The sequence below is a fragment of the Peromyscus californicus genome, unplaced genomic scaffold, assembly GCF_007827085.1.
Source record: "Peromyscus californicus insignis strain IS unplaced genomic scaffold, ASM782708v3 Scaffold_4__1_contigs__length_199733344, whole genome shotgun sequence".
Taxonomy (NCBI): domain Eukaryota; kingdom Metazoa; phylum Chordata; class Mammalia; order Rodentia; family Cricetidae; genus Peromyscus; species Peromyscus californicus.
This window is the reverse complement of record NW_026294562.1, coordinates 199394576-199412212: the sequence shown is the minus strand read 5'-3', so window position 1 is coordinate 199412212 and position 17637 is coordinate 199394576. Positions and strand designations below refer to the sequence as shown.

The window sequence follows — 17637 nt, the reverse complement described above, 5'->3', positions numbered from 1 at the left end:
ATCTAGAGCTAGAACTCAGGTCATCAGGCTTAGTAGCAACCAACTTTCATGAATGAAGCATTTCTCTGGCATTCAGTAGTGGTTCTGAGAAAGTGTTATAAACAAATGTTTAGTCTTCAGAAAAAACAAATTTTAAAAATGTATGGTCATATAAATATTTTCATATGCAAAGATTTATTATTCAAACTGTCCTGTGTTCCTCTATCATTATATGAAATGAAGATTACAATCAGAAAATAATAGTTTGCCATTGTAGTATTTCTACTAATATTATTTCAGCACCAGTGAGATGGTTCAGTGGGAATGGTCTATGACTGAAAACCCGATCTTGATTATCATATTATAAGGATCAAAAGTAGAAACTATAAAGTTAACTTTGGTCTCCACTTACCTGTTACAGGCCTACAAACTCATAATCAAATTATACACAGACACACAGACACACCCCATAAATGTTTGTTACAAAAACATCTTAGTGTCATTACATTATCTGGCATCTCTGGATAATTCCCTTAGAAGGCAGTACTTCAAGATGAAATGCCAAGTGGTTTAACTGATGGGGACAGGGAGAAGGATGGAATCTCAAATTACACACACACACACACACACACACACACACACACACACACACATCAATTGAACATCAAGCTATGGTATGCAATACATAGGTGACTGCTGATTATCTTACTTTATTACATCTTTACCACATAAATGAAAATACTGTTTTGAATACACAAAGGAAGTATTTAATGTTTTTATATTCTCTTCTATTAAGCATTTTAACATTAGCATTGTTAAATTGTGTTGACAGAACAGCACACATTAGGAGTATATTATCTACCCTTGGACTTGCACTGAGGATGTGGACACATTAGGACCATGAGTTCAAATGTATCCCTGAATCATTACTGATATTCAAGTCAAGCTGAATAACAAACAACAAAATGTTGCACAAATCCTAATTGGTCTTAATAAAAACCCAGAGCCAGGTATTGGGGTAAATGCAGAAAGATCAGAGAAAACAAGCCACAGCCACTTCTTGCCTTGCCAACTCCTCAGCTGAAAGGGGAAGATCCTATCTCCATGAATCCCCAGACTCAATGCATCTAGGTCCCTAGGGGAAAAGATTGAGTTCCTGCCTTCTCCTGCCTTATATGCCTTTCTCCACCAGCCACACCATTTTTTGTCTCAATGTTTCTAGTGCTGGGATTAAAGGTGTGTGACTCCCTAGTACTTGGATTAAAGGAGAGAGCCATCACTGATTGGCTCTGTTTTTCTTTTAGATTGCACTAATCTTGTGTAGTCTAGGGTTGCCTTCAACTCAGAGATCCATATGGATCTCTGCCTCTCTAGTGCTAGGATTAAAGGTGTGTGCCACCACTGCCTGGCCTCTATGTTTAATCTAGTGGATGCCTCTGTCCTCTGATCTTCAGGCAAATTTTATTTGTTGGAGTATAAACAAAATATCACCATAACAAAATCTCAAGGTAATTTGTGAAAATATGAAAAACAAAACCAGGAACAACCCACTAGCATTTCACAGACACCCTTAATTGAAAATTATGATCACACACTGACTAATAATGGACCACTTAGATGATGGGTATACTATTCCATACATTACAGCAGAAATATACCTATCATTAAGAAAAGGACAATAGAAGATGAACAAATGCCACACAAGGAATATAAGGAACACAAACTAAACTTCACTAAATGGATTTGTCACACATATAGCACACTTTTCTATCTACCACAAATGTTTCAAAATAGAAAACACAATGCATTGATCTCCACCATCTGTCTTGAGTGAATGTGGTAATTCACTTCCTTCAAGGTTACAATGAAAAAATTAATGACACATGATTGTTTTTTTTGAAGCTAAAGACAACTCTGAAATCCAGAGTCTTTACCAAATTGTGTACATGAATAGGGGCTTAATCGGGGCTGGAAAGACGGCTCAGAGGTTAAGAGCACTGACTCCTCTTCCAGAGATCCTGAGTTCAATTCCCAGGAACCACATGGTGGCTCACAATCATCTATAATGAGATCTGGCGCCCTCTTCTGGCCTGCATGCATACATACAGGTGGAACACTGTACACATAATAAATAAATAAATCTTAAAAAAAAAAGAATAGGGGCTTAATCTTCTATGAGTTTGTCCTTATTTCCTGACTTCAAAGTGATATAAATAGGCTTTAAAATATTTCCAGCAATAGACATATAGCTGGGCAGTGATAAAATGTTTATTCCCAAGATCAAGTTCTGATTTTTGACAACTCCCTGTGATTTCTGCTACAAGATCCAAGGGTCTAAAGTTCTCAGAAAACAGCATGCCCATTCACACACCCACAGAGACACACATAAACATCACAAAATTACAATTAAAACTACTTTTTAAACAGACAATTCTCACTCACGGGAGACTTTCTCTTGTAAGAACTCATTTCGGTAACAAAGGTGTTAAGGCACCTAACAGCTTACATACAGAGTTTTTATTCACGATGAATTGGTTCATGTAAGAGAAAGCAAGCACATAGTCTTGAAGTCTGAGAAGTCAATCCTTCTAAGTTGATGGTATCATTTGGAAGACTTAGGAAATACTGACCTGCTGGAGGAAGTATGTCACTGAGGGAAGGCTTTGAGAATTTACATCCACATACCATCTCCAGTTCCCACTCTCTGCTTGATGCTGCAGGTAAGGATGTGAGTTCTTAGCTTCCTGATATAGCTGTCACGTCTGATACTTGTTGCTATGCCACTTTTATGGTGATCCTGTATTCCTCTGGAACCCAAGGTCAAATTAAATTCCTTATAAGATGACTTCCATACAAGGGCTCTGAAGAAAAAGGTACCCTGACTGTCAAAAGTCAGGCTATACCTAGATATTATATCACAGCAACAGAAAAAAAACTAATACAACTCTGTGTGGTTATATTTTATTTGTGCATTAATAAATAATGCTTGCCTGGAGATCATGGGGAAAAGGCCAACCGTTTTAAGTAAACAAAGAAGTCAGGCAGCACAAGCCCTTAATTCCTTAGCAGGCAAGATCTCTGTGTGTTTTAGGCCACAATAGGGAACAGAGCCAAGCATAGTAACACATGCCTGTAATCCCAGTACCAAGCACAGAGACCTGGAGGTCTGTACAGACAGACAGACTGTGTAGGAAGAGGAAGTGAGGTAGCTGGGCTAAGAGAGCCAATGAGAGGGCTGAAAAGCAAGGCATATAAAACCTAGGTAGACAGGAAGTCGCACATATTTGGAAGCTGCAGAGTTGGTGAGCAAAGGTTGGCTTGTGGCTATCCGTATTTCCCTGATCTAAGGCTTTCACCCCTATAATAGGCTCCATTTTTTAAAATTTAATAAGATCATTTAGAAGTTCGTGTACACATCTGAATTAGTTATTTCATTTAATTGAAGAGAAGTATAAAATCTACAAGTGTTACATTATTGTTTATATTCATAGTGCAAGTGTTACAGCTCTGGGGGCAAAGGTATCCTGATGCCAAAAAGAAGTCAGGCTATACCTACAACTGTAAAGGAAAGATATCCTATATATCTACAGCTATGAGTGGAAAAGTGCCCTGACTGTTGGGAAGTCAGGCTATACCTGAAGCTGTGGAGGAAAAGTATTCTGGATACCAACAGCTCTGAAGAGAAAGGTACCCTGACTGTCAGAAGTCAGGCCATACCTACAGCTATGAAAGGACAATATACTCAATATTTACAACTGTGAGAAAGGTGTCCTGACTGTCAGAAAGTTCAGGACTACCTGAAGCAGTGGGAGGAAAGTATCCTGGATAGCTTGGGCTCTAAAGAAAAAGGTACCCTTAAGTGTCAGAAGTCAGACTATAACTAAAGCTGTGTTTCATTGGGGAATGCTCCCCCTGCAGAATGTAGCAATCCTGCTCCTCTCTAAAAGAGAGCCATTACAGTTGGGCTCTGCTCCACTCCCCTAATGGAATTTTCCAGCAGAGATGTCCACTTCTTCTCATCTCTAGACCTAATTGTTACTTCTCTGCTTCAGTCAAGTAAGGGGGAAACTGCTGCAGAAACATAGTGGTCTCCAGGAAAAAGTTGTTACTTCTACTCCACTCCATTAAGGGAGTTTTCCAGCAGAGGTACCATTGCTTCTCTGCTCCAATCCACAAGTGAAAAGTCTTTCCTTAAAACTCATTCAAGAGATTTATTTAGGAGGTCAGAATCCAGAATAGTGGCTGCCTCTGCCAGAATGGAAAAGGGCAGCTACCACCTGAACAGGCAAAGCCCTTATATAGGGCTTTTTAGGGGCAGTGTTTTTCCAGGGAAATTTTCAGAGTGAGAATTGGTCAGATTTCAATCCCTGAGATTGAACATGTTCAGATATTGGCTGGACTTTGTGCTCAGGGATTGATTGGAATTAAGCTCAGGAATTGGTTGGTTTGTGCTCACTTGGTCAAGGATAGACTGTGTTTTGTTGGCTCTGGTTTCAGGGCCAATGTGTGTTTCTTTCACTGGTCCTTTTTAACTGTTTGGGTCTTTTTTCAGGGTCAGGTGTTTCCCTCAATGACTCTTGATTCAGGGATGAAGTGTGTTCCTTTTGTGGTTTCAGGGTCAGTGTGTATTTCTTTGGCTCCATCTTCAGGGACAAAGTGTGTGTCTTTCACTGGCTCTGGTTTCAGGGTCAGGGTGCATTTCTTTGGCTGGCTCTTTAACGCTATACTTACGGCTGCCTATAGTTATAAATTCATTTTTTTCCATCAGATTGTTGGTGCAAACAATATAAAAATAGACATCCTAAAGCTTGAACAGATTTTTCACATCGTCCAGTTTTTTTCTACAGAATACTCTTGTGAAACCGATTATAAGTGTGTTGGTTAACAATCTTATCAAATACTTTTATATTAAGAAGCCCTCTCTAGCCAAGGTAACCATCTCCAATGGCACCATCAACCATCAGAGTCATATGTCCCCCTACATGCACTGATTGGGAACAGGAGAGGCCCAATCTGCAGAATGGTCAGGCCACTTCTCTAGCCTCTCCCCTCAGCCAATGTAGCACCAGAGAATGGCCAGCAGTCTCCTCCCTCCCACACCCTTGCCATACATCCCCTGTGGCACAAGAGACCACTGGAGCCATAAGGTCCCCATGCTTTAATTGGGAAGAGTGAACATCAGAGCCATATACCCCCCTGCACCAATTGGAAGAAAAGTGACCTGGAGCAGCACCTTTATGGATAAAAGGAAGAAATGGATAGATGGCAGTGTAAGAACACATTAGACAACATAAAGAGCAATAAGGCACCACCGGATCTTAGTGATCCTATAACAGCAAGACATGAACATCCCAAAGCAGATAATATGAAAGAAACTTTAAAAACAACTTTATGAAGATGATAGAGGTCCCAAAAGAAGAAATGAAACGTTCCATAAAGAAATGAAAAAAAAACAAGACAAACAAAAAAGGGGAGGAAATCAGAAACCTCTTAAAGTCAAGAATCCCAAGAAAAAAGATTCAAACAGGTGAATGAAACAGTTCAAGACTTGAAAATTGAAAGAGATGCAATAAGGAAAACAAAAACTAAAGGAATTAAGGGAAAGGAAAATCTGAGTAAACAAACAGTAACTACAGAGGCAAGCTACCTAACCAACAGAATGCAAGAAATGGAAGAGAGAATCTTAGGCATTGAGGATACAATAGAGGAAACAGATTCATCAGTGGAAAAAAATGTTAAATTCACCAAATTTTTAACAAAAATATCCAAGAAATCTGAGACACCATGAAAAGACCAAACCTAAAAATAATAAGAAGGACCAGAATTCTAGCTCAAAGGCACAGAAAATATATTCAACAAAATCATAGAAGAAAACTTTCCCAACTTAAAGACATGACTATGAAGGGAGAAGAATCATATAGAACAGCAAATAGACTGAACCACATACACAAACAAAAAAATCACCTCACCACATAATAGTCAAAACACTAGACATACAGAATAAAGAAAGAATATTAAGAGCAGCAAAGAAAAAGATCAAGTAACATACAATGGCAGACCTATCAGTATTACACCCAACTTTTCAATGGAAACTCTGAAAGTCAGAAGGTCCTGGACAGTTGTTCTGCAGATACTAAGAGACCATGGATTCCAGCACAGTCTACTATACCAGCAAAGCTTTCAACCACCAAAGATGGAGAAAACAAGATATTCCATGACAAAACCAGATTTAAACATTACATGTTCACAAATCCAGCCCTACAGAAAGTAGTAAAAGGAAAACTCTAACCCAAGGAAGTTAGCTACAACCATCAAAACATAGGCAATAGATAACCTCACACCAGCAAATCCTGTAGAAAGAAAACACACATACTACCACCAAAAACATAACAGGAATTAACAAACACTGGTCATTAATATACTTTAATTACCAATGGACTCACTTCTATCATAAAAAGACACTTGCTAACAGAATGGATGTGAAACCAGGATCCATCCTTCTGCTGCATACAAGCAACACATATCAACTTCAAACACAGAGAGCAATGATAGAGATATCTTGACAGAGTATACCACTAAGGGAATGGGGAGAAATCTGTGGCTGGGAAAACCCCAGGAATTCACAAGATTGTCCCTGGCTAAGACTCAAAGCAATGGTGGATAGGGTGCTCAAACTAGCCATCCCCTGCACTCAGATTGGTGTCAACCTTAATTGTGATCATAGAACCTACACCCAATGACTGATGGAAGCAGATGCAGAGATCCGCAGACAACTACTTGACCAAGATCCTGGAGTTCAGTTGAAGAGAGGAAAGATTGATTATAGCAGCAATGTGGGTGTGTTGGGGTCATGATGGGAAAAACCAGAAATAACTGACCCAATCTAGTGAATGGGAGCTCATGAACTCTGGACTGACAGCTGGGAAGCCTGCATGGGACCACACTATGCCCTGTGAATGTGGGTGACAATTATGTGGCTTGATATGCTTGTGGGTGCCCTGGCAATGTGATCCAGACTTACTCTGGGTACACAAACTTGATTTTTAGAGCCCATTCCCAGTCTCAATTTGGTATGCCAGCCTGTGTTGACTACCCAGAGGAAGCCTTACTCCCTTTGATGGGGGTATGAAAATGGTATGGGGAAGATGGGGGAGTGTGAGGAGGGGAGGGAGGGAGAACAGGGCTTGGTATATAAAAGGAAAAAAAATATTTTAAATAAAAAAATTATATAAAAAAGAAGCCCTCAGTAGCTTTTTCAGGTGGTCAAAGACTATTGCAATATGCCAATGCATTTTAAGAGTACTATGTTATTCAAAGGATTTACCACACTGATTACATAAACAGGGTTTCTCTGCAGTATGGGTTCTTTCATGTTTTCAGTGACTATTGTGACATAAAAAAAGCTTGACCTACTGATTACATTAATAGGTTTCCTCTCTAGTACGTGTTCTTTCATGCCTTTGAAGAATACTTTGACATGCCAAGGCTTTACAATATTGATTACAAACATAGTGCTTCTTTTCAGTATGTGTACTTTTATACATTTGAAGAGCACAGTGACATGCAAAAGACTTACCACAATGATTACATTCATAAGTCTTATCAAGTATGTGTTCTTTTATGTCTTTGAAAATGACTGGGACGAACAAAGGCTTCACCACATTGATTACATTCATAGGGTTTCTCTCCAGTATGGGTTCTTTCATGTATTCGGAGACTATTGTGATCTGCATAGGCTTTACCACATTGATTACATTCATAAGGTTTCTCTCCAGTATGTGTTCTTTTATGCCTTTGAAGATGACTGAGTCGTGCAAAGGCTTTATCACATTGAGTGCATTCATAGGGTTTCTCTCCAGTGTGTGTTCTTTTATGCACTTGAAGATGACTATGACATACAAATGCTTTACCACACTGAGTACATTCATAAGGTTTCTCTCCACTATGTGTTCTTTTATGCACTTGAAGAGTACTGTGACATACAAAGGCTTTACCACATTGATTACATACATAGGGTTTCTCTCCAGTATGGGTTCTTTCATGTATTCGGAGACTATTGTGATCTGCCAAGGCTTTACCACACTGATTACATTCATATGGTTTCTCTCCAGTATGGGTTCTTTTATGGCTTTGAAGATGACTGTGTTGTGCAAAGGCTTTACCACACTGATTACATTCATAGGGTTTCTCTCCAGTGTGTGTTCTTTCATGCCTTTGAAGACGACTGTAATGTGCAAAGGTTTTACCACATTGCTTACATTCATAGAGTTTCTCTCCAGTATGTGTTCTTTCATGCCCTTGAAGATTACTGTGTTGTGTAAAGGCTTTACCACATTGAGTGCATTCATAGGGTTTCTCTCCAGTGTGTGTTCTTTTATGCATTTGAAGACTTTTCGGCCATGCAAAGGCTTTACCACATTGAGCACATTTGTAGGGTTTCTCTCCAGTATGTGTTCTTTTATGCACCTGAAGAATACTTTGAAATACAAAGGCTTTACCACATTGATTACATACATAGGGTTTCTCTCCAGTATGTAGTCTTTTATGCAATTGAAGATGACTGTAGTATGCAAATGCCTTATCACACTGATTACATTCATGGGGTTTCTCTCCAGTATGGGTTATTGAATGTATTCGGAGACCAGTATTATCTGCAAAGGTTTTGCTACACTGATTGCATTCATAGGGTTTCTCTCCAGTGTGTGTTCTTTTATGCCTTTGAAGATGACTGTATCTTGCAAAAGCTTTACCACATTGATTGCATTCATAGGGTTTCTCTCCAGTGTGTGTTCTTTTATGCATTTGAAGATGATTATGACATACAAAGGCTTTACCACACTGAGCACATTCATAAGGTTTCTCTCCACTATGTGTTCTTTTATGCACTTGAAGAGTACTATGACATATAAAGGCTTTACTACATTGATTACATACATAGGGTTTCTCTCCAGTATGGGTTCTTTTATGCCTTTGAAGATGACTGTGTTGGGCAAAGACTTTACCACACTGATTACATTCATAAGGTTTCTCTCCAGTATGTGCTCTTTTACGCTTTTGAAGATGACCATGATATGCAAAGGCTTTAACACATGGATTGCATTCATAAGAATTCTCACTAGTATTTGTTCTTTTATGCAATTGAATAGTACTGGGATATGCAAAGGCATTATCACATTGAGTGTATACAGAAGGTATCTCTTCGGTTTGACTTCTTTCTTGCCTACAAGGATAATGAAACATGTCAAAGCTTTACCACATTTAATAACCTGTTGAATCTTTATTGTCTGTATAAATTAATTTTACAATTTGGTCCAAATGTAAAGAAGACTTATTTTTTTATCACTGTGTTTACACTCATGTTGTTCCCCTTCCTTAAGAGTTGTTTTGCACCTTTGATGGTTAGATTCTTTATTACATGACTCACATTTACAGAATCTTTTTTCTATATGAGATTTTTCACATATTTGCAGAGAACTGGAAAAACTTAGAGCCTTACCTCCCTTATTGCATTCCATCAATTTTCCTGTAGTGTGAGTCTACATTTGCTAAGTGAACTAAGACAAACAGAAATATTTACATAGTCCTAGTACTCACAGGACTTTTGTGCAGTGTTTGATGATGTATTATTAATGAAACTGGAAAACCAATTATTTGTATACTTGAATCAAATTCAACAAGTGTACTCAAACTGGGAACTGCTAAATATCTTATAATTGTCCTGAGAGAGATGTAAGTTATGTCTTTCCATATCCCTACGCACATAAGGCTTGTATCCAGAGTCACATATGATATACCTAGTAAAAAAGAAACAAATAAAAGATTTCCACATTGAATTAAGTTTGACTTTCTGTCCTCACAGACTTGTGGTACAGGGATTATGATTTATCCACAACAACTGCCCCTTGACACTGTACTCTAACTACCCTTCTCACTAAACACCAGACTCACAACAAGTATATGAGTAACACCAGCTTTACTATGGACTATTTGCTTATTAGAAGGTTTTGGAGATATACTTATCACATCTTCAATGTTTATACGTTTTATAATATGAGCGGCATGAAAAAATTGGACTGTAAGTTCTGCAGCATAGCTCTAATATTGCTATGATTCAAATTGTGATATCACTAAAGGCACTGTTTCCTTGACATCTTTCTTAAAAGAATGCCTTGCAAATACACCTACCTAAAATTGAAGTATGTGGTTTTGTGAGAATTTAATAATTATCACTAGACTATATGTGGTGGGTTTTTTTTTAACTGTTGCTTTTATTTAAAACCCTCAGGACATATTACAACTACTTTAGGGGCACATTTGTACCAGCTTACACATGAAAATTACCTTTCATGTCTTCTAGAACTTTGACAATGTTCTTCAATATTATGGTCTTCCCAAATGTATCCTAAAATATAGTACCAGAAAATGTATGTTATATAATTGATCATTGTGCAAAATTTTAGTTACTATCATCAGTGAACCTTAGAACCATGACTGATTTATTAACATCATTCTTCTTTCTCAATCAAATTATAGAAGAACATCAATAACAAGGAACTGCTGGCCCCTTATTATAAAATATGAAGGAAAATTTAGTCTTACCTATACTAGTGAGGTTCCTGTAGGTCTCCAGCATCACATCTTTGTAGAGATTCTTCTGGGAAGGATCCAGCAAGGTCCACTCTTCCCAAGTGAAGTCAATATGCACATCATCATAGGTCACTGTATTCTAAAATATCCCATACATATGTACAACAGAAAGCATAATACTGACAACATTGTAAATGTATACTTCTTTGACATTATAGTCATATAATTCTGGGCCTTCCCACACTTATTTAAATGCATAGATATTATAATGTAATCATCAAGTCACTTTAGAAGGAAACTGCAGTATGGGTTCTTTTATGTTTTCACTGACTACTGTGACATAAAAATTCTGTACCCTTTGTAAGAGAAATTCTTATTAACAAACATAGAGACAAATAAACAGATCAATACAGAGTACACATGAGAGAAATTGTATGAGCAATTACTAACTACAATAAAGAAAAATAAGATGGACAAACTGAGTATATGGCCTCATGTCTTTAACCCTAGCACTCAGAAGGCAGGGGCATGTATATCTGCCTCTGAGTAGAATGTCATCCTAGTCTATCTATGCAGTCAGGTCCAGAATGGCCAGAAGTACATATTAAGACCCTGTCTCCCATGCAAAAATCAGAAAACAACAACAAAAAAGGAAAGAACTCAGAGGTTTTCACTGAAGTTCCTACAAAGAGTTATGTATTCCTTCCAGTTCTGTATTCATCTTCAGAAACCTCAAGTGTCTCAAGTAAAACTGTAACATCAATAATATTTTACTACAAAGGCATTGTTGTATGCTGTGGGATGTTCTGTATGGCAAAAGTGTTGCTCTGATTGGTCAATAAATAAAACACTGATTGGCCAATAGCTAGGCAGGAAGTATAGGCGGGAATAACAGAGAGGAGAAAAGAAAGAACAGGAAGGCAGAAAGAGACACTGCCAGCCGCCACGATGACAAACAGCATGTGAAGATGCCGGTAAGCCACGAGCCACGTGGCAAGGTATAGATTTATAGAAATGGATTAATTTAAGCTGTAAGAACAGTTAGCAAGAAGCCTGACACAGCCATACAGTTTGTAGCCAATATAAGTCTCTGTGTTTACTTGGTCGGGTCTGAGCGGCTGTGGGACTGGCAGGTGAGAGATTTGTCCTGACTGTGGGCCAGGCAGGAAAACTCTAGCTACAGTTGTGTTTGAGCAGTTACAAGAGGACAGATGAAAACATTAGCAATATAAATATTGATCACAAATAATCAACACAAGACAGGAGATAGCTCAGTAGTAAAGAGGTCTTGATGTCCTTGCATATACATGGGCTTAATTGCCAGTACTTACATGGGAGAATCAAAACTATCCACTGTTCCAAGTTCAACATTTCTGAGACCATCTTGGATTACTGTGAGGACCAGGTAACCACATGGTACATATCCATGCTTACAGGTAAAAAACTCATATTTATTTAAAAAATTCAAACCAAACACAACAGGCATGAAGAAGTTCATGCACCTACAATCCAATGTCTCAGAAGGCTCAGGCATTATTAATGCCATGAATACAAGTGATCCTGGGAAACAGAATGAACCCTCTGCCAAATTCTAAAATTCAAAATATGGCTGAAGCTCACTACAACATCATATGCTTGACATGTACAAAAACCTAAATTCCAGGCCCATCACCCAATAAGAGAAAAACAAAAAAAGCCAGGAAATCTAGTCAACTGTTAATCTCAGGTCTTGGGAGCCAGAGTCAAGAGGATCTCTGAGTTTGAGGACAGCCTGGAGTACAGAGGTGTACTTCCAGGACAGCCAGGGCTATACAGACAAACCTTGTCTTCAAAAACAAACAAACAAAACAATTAAAACAGCAGGCTAACAAACTGCTTTAGCACTCAATACTAAATGTTTCTACTGTATTTTATGTGATTTAGAGTTAGAGTCAATATGATAATGAAGGTATGACAACAGAAGGAAGCTGGCTGATTTAGACAGAAAGCACAGGAAATGGGTTGAGGCTATAGAGACTCATATCACACCAACCATGAGGAATTTCATCCAGAAATGTTCCTCCTACTAAAGATTTTACAAGCAATGGAAAGAACATCACCAAGGAGAGACACATGTTTAAATACATCATCCTACCTGGGAGGTTTATCATTCAATCAACTACATTCCATGTCAGGTCACTATGGGCTCATGGTCATCCATGAAGAAAATGCATTTAGTCACTTCTGTGATCATCATACTCTGCAATAATGCTTACACTGTTCAAATATCCAAAGTCTCTTCTGTCACTCAAGATAATCTCAGGATAGGGACCTTTTGTAAAATAAGGAAACAAATTCCATCTTTCCAACATACAATGGCACAGAATACCATTCATATTCCAAAGGGGATAAATGGGGGAAGATTGGACAAAGACAAGAGTGAAGCACAGCAGAACAAACATCAAATCCTGTATCAATGTCTCAGATGCGTGAGGCTTCGGTTTCAAAAGGCTTACATGGCCCTATCCCTGAAACTTCACATACATCTCTTTCTTTGGTTACTGCTACTCCCTATATGCAGTTAGGTCTCCAGGGAAGATGTCTTATAGGTTAGGTGTCTCAATGTCTTCTGGTCTCTAAAATGCAACCCAGGCTGTTGTGGGATATTTTAAGATGTGTTATACTTGTTTGTGCTGTGGAACTTTGGTTTTAATGATGCAAAGATGTGTTGCATTCTTTTATGTTGCATTTGATTAACTCTGTGAAGCTGTGATACTTCTAAAGCCTGTCTAAAATACATGATTGGTCTAATAATGACCTGAATGGCAAAAAGTTTGGCAGGAAAGGATAGGTGTGGCTAGCAGGCAGAGAGAATAAATGGGAAGAAAAATCTGGGAAGATAAAGGAAGGAGGAGCAAGAAAAGAAGAGGACACCAGGTGCCAACTACCCAGCTACACAGCAAGCCAGAATAAGAAGTAAAGAAAGGTATATAGAATAGAGGAAGATAAAAGCCCAGAGGCAAATGTCGATGGGATAATTTAAGAAAAGCTGCCTATAAACAAACCAAGCTAAGGTCAGACAATTATAAAAACCCTCTGGATCCGATTTATTTGAGATCTGAGTGTCAGGACCCCAAAAGAGTAAAGGATAAAAAACAAGAAGACCAACAACACCAGTCTTCAAACCTCACAGCTTCATACAGTGAACTCTTACAGTGTGCTCATTGGATTTCTGACTCTGCCATAGATGCCTGCAAGAATGCTGACAACAATGCTGGACAGTAACCACAGACTAAGAATCCGTGACCTTAATTTTGACCTTTTCTTGTTTCCAGGACCAGTACATGTTGGGTGATCCTGCAAAGTTTGATTTCTTAATTGGGATGGACACTAACATGCTTGGATTACAGGTGCAGAAGGTTTTGTATGAAGTTGCTTCCTAGGACTAGGACTCACTTTGCTTACTCTTTCTATAATTGAATGTTTAGCTGCATGGAGTCTTACCCTTAAGGCACCTTCAGTTACCCTTAGGGCTTCCATTCCATAGCAAGGGCCTTATCTATAATGGTGATAAACTCCTTGAAAATTCCTGCCTGTTTCAGTACTTGACTGCCCTCTGAAACTATCTTTTCATGTTAATTTATTTCTGTCCCACTTGTTTTCTTTTCACTGTAGACATGAATGAGTCATCACTAATAACCATCCAACAGATTCAATATTCCATTTAAGGAATTAGCCCATTAACTTTTATTTCTGCCTTACTAAATTTCCAGGGCATAGGCAAAATAAGAAAGACTTTGGAGCCAAAATATGACCTCTTGCTTAATTTTTTATGAAACTTCCATTCCTCTTGACATTCCCATTTCCTAGTCCTAAAAGAACAGCCAATTAAGTTCTGTGTACTGCTTCTTATGGTTTTTGCCACCTAATGTCTTGATATCTTCCACATTCTTCCAAAAGACAATACTCCCAGGTTCTACCTAACAATAAAATAACTTTTGTTGCTACATTTTTTTTTGTTATAACTTGTTTTATCCTGCTGTCATTAAATCCTCTAATCAAAAGCATCTCAGGCAATGAATGGGTTTATTTGGCTGATTGTATCTGATCAAACCCCACATTTTGGGAGATTAGGATAGAAAGTCAAGCTAACAATTCATGGCAAAACCCATTGGCAAAGATTGTTCCTGGCTTTCTCTCTTGTCTAGTCAGTGTCTCATACTCAGTTAGCTCCATTTCTTTTTAGCCTAGACCGACTTTCTTAGGGATATTGGCACCATAGCTGCAGGAGCCTTCCCATGCAACCCTAAGTGGAAAAGCCTTCCAATATCAATCATCAATCAACATAGTCTCTCACAGACATAACAGTTTCAGGTTATTATGGACAAAGCCACTTTGAACATAGTTTAGCAAGTATCTTTGTTGTAGGATAGAGAAGCATCTTTTGGGTTTATGCCCAAGAATGATATAGCTGGGTCTTAAGGTAGATTGACTCCCAATTTTCTGAGGATTGCAAAATGATTTCCACAGAGGCTGTACAAGTTTACACTTGCAATAGCAATGAATCTCCTTGTTCCATGTTCTTGACAGAATTAGATATCACTTGTGTTATTGGTCTTAACCATTCTGACAGATGTAAGATGAAACTACAAAGTAGTTTTGATATGCATTTCCCTGATGGCTAAGGATTTTGAACATTTCTTCAAGTGCTTCTTAGCCACTTTAAAGTCCTCTACAGAGAAGTGTACCCCAATATAATTGGATTATTTGGTTTATTGGTGTCTAGTTTCTTGAGTTCTTGATTATCCTGAGCGAGGCAACCCATAAGCACATAGACAGACAAGGTATATACACACTTATAAGTGGATATTAGTAGTTAAGTAAAGTACAATCACAATAATCTCAGTTAATCACAGTACCATCTATAGACGCAGAGAGGCTAAGTAACAAAAATAGTTCTAGGTGAGATGCATGGCTCTCCCTGGGAAGAGGAAATAGAGTAGATTTTGAGGGTGCACTGGAGGCAGGTTGAGATGGGAACAGGAAGGATCGGGTGAGTAAGGAATGAAAAGAGTGGGAGAAGGCAGGGAGAGATGACTGGAATAGGGAACCTTTTAGCAGGGAACATGGAAATAGTACAATACAAACTTCCTGGAAAATATAAGGGTGACCCTAGAGAGGACTCCTAGTAGCTAAGAATGTGGAAGCTGAACTAGCCATCTTCTGTAATTACATTAGAATCCCAATGGTGGGACTGAGACACCAAGCTAGCCATAAAACATTACACCCACACTTGTCTTGCATGCTACATATGCTGGGGCAATGGTGTCTAATAGATTCTGTAGTGGCCAACTAACCAATGGTCTAACTTGAAGCCCAAGCTCTGAGAGGAAGCCCATGCATGACACTGCCTGAAAAGCCAGGAACCAGAACTTGGATGGCTCAGAACTAGGGTAGAATCAAATACAACTGATAAAAAAAAATCAATGAAATAATTCTTAACTATATTCTGCTATAATCATAGATTAGTGCATATCCCAATTATCATCAAAGAGGTTTCTTCCAGCAGCTGATGGGAGCATATGGAGGGATCCATACTCAAACATTAGCTTGAGCTCTGGGAATCTTGTGGAAGGCGGGGGTGAGGCTTGTAGGATACAGTGTAGTTGAGGAAACCAGAAGAATATGACCCACAGAATCAGCTAAGCAGGGTTCAGAGGGGCTCAGAAAAACTGAAGTGGCAGTCATGGAACCTACATGGCTCTGTGCTAGGTTCTCTGCATATGTGCTGTGGTTCTTTAGCATGGTATGTTTGTGGGACTCTTAACTGTAGGAGTCACAGAGTCTGACTCTTGACTGCTCTTGGGACTCTTTTCCTCCGATTGGGTTACCTTGTCCAGTCTTGATATAAAGGTTTGTGCATAATCTTATTGCACCTTGTTATGATGTGTTTGATTAATATACCTGTGAGGCCTACTCTTTTCTGAAGTGAAACATAGGATCTGGGGAAATGGGGATTGGGGGAGGAAGGACTGGAGGGAGTGGAGGAAGGTGAGGTTGGAGTCAGGAGAAGAATAAATAAAAAGATTAAAAAAATGAAAATTCATTTACTCTAACTTCAATGATGCTCACAGTCTGTAACAGCCCAAACAGTGTATATGTCCTAAGTCTCTTTTTATTCTTGACTATCACATCTTGTAAAATCAAGAAACAAATGAAAGATTTCTAACATACAATGGCATAGGACATATTCCCATTCAGAAAAAAGAGGAATATGAAGTATTCCAGCTCCCAGCTCAGGCAGACATTCCCTTCTCATGTGCATGTCACACCAGCCAGAAGAACAGGTAGGCAGCCCATGAAATTTCTGCACTCCCTACATTCCCACAGAAACAATACCCTACCAACCCTTCAGCTACAACCTACAAAGCCATGTCCCCAACCCAAAATCACATAGATATCCTCTGCTCAAGTACAAGCCAGTAATTAAGAATAGGTAGACAAACTGAGGCAAAGCCTCCCTGCTGGACCAGAGTCCAGGACAGCCATCAGAATTCCACAGACTGCTCACCTATAGACCTCCTCCATTCTTTCAATAAGCCCCAACATTATCCCCAATCCTACTTCCCTGTTCATCTCTGCATTGGATCCTCCATCTTGGGTGGAGACTCCTTGCTCAAACAAAGGACACACCATCTTCCAGATGTCCATGTAGGGCACCTGCCCAGACGTATCCCACACTCTCTCAGTGCCCCCTGTACACTAACACCAAACTCGCCCCCTCTCCCTTTTTGTCAGCCCCAAATTTGGACAGATACTCCCTGAAGAAAAAAAAGGGCCACATCAACTGCAAGATTTCCAGCCTTCAACTTGGATTGAGAACCATGCAGACCACAAGATCAGAGAGCAAATGAAAACCAACAAACAAAACACCCATCCAAGAAAGACAAACTGAGAAACTGGCACCTAAATCCACATTCACCTCAAACCCAGATACCTGGACACCATCTTAAGAACACAATCAACAACAGCAAGAGCCATATGTCACTACCAGATTCCAGCTATCCTACTACAGCAAGCCCTGAATATTCC

General features: G+C 39.0%; 1 pseudogene; it reads right to left on the bottom strand.

The window, feature by feature from the left end:
* Nucleotides 1-8129: 8129 nt before the first annotated feature.
* LOC128124358 (zinc finger protein 844-like) lies at nucleotides 8130-8663 on the bottom strand (annotated as a pseudogene).
* Nucleotides 8664-17637: the final 8974 nt, after the last annotated feature.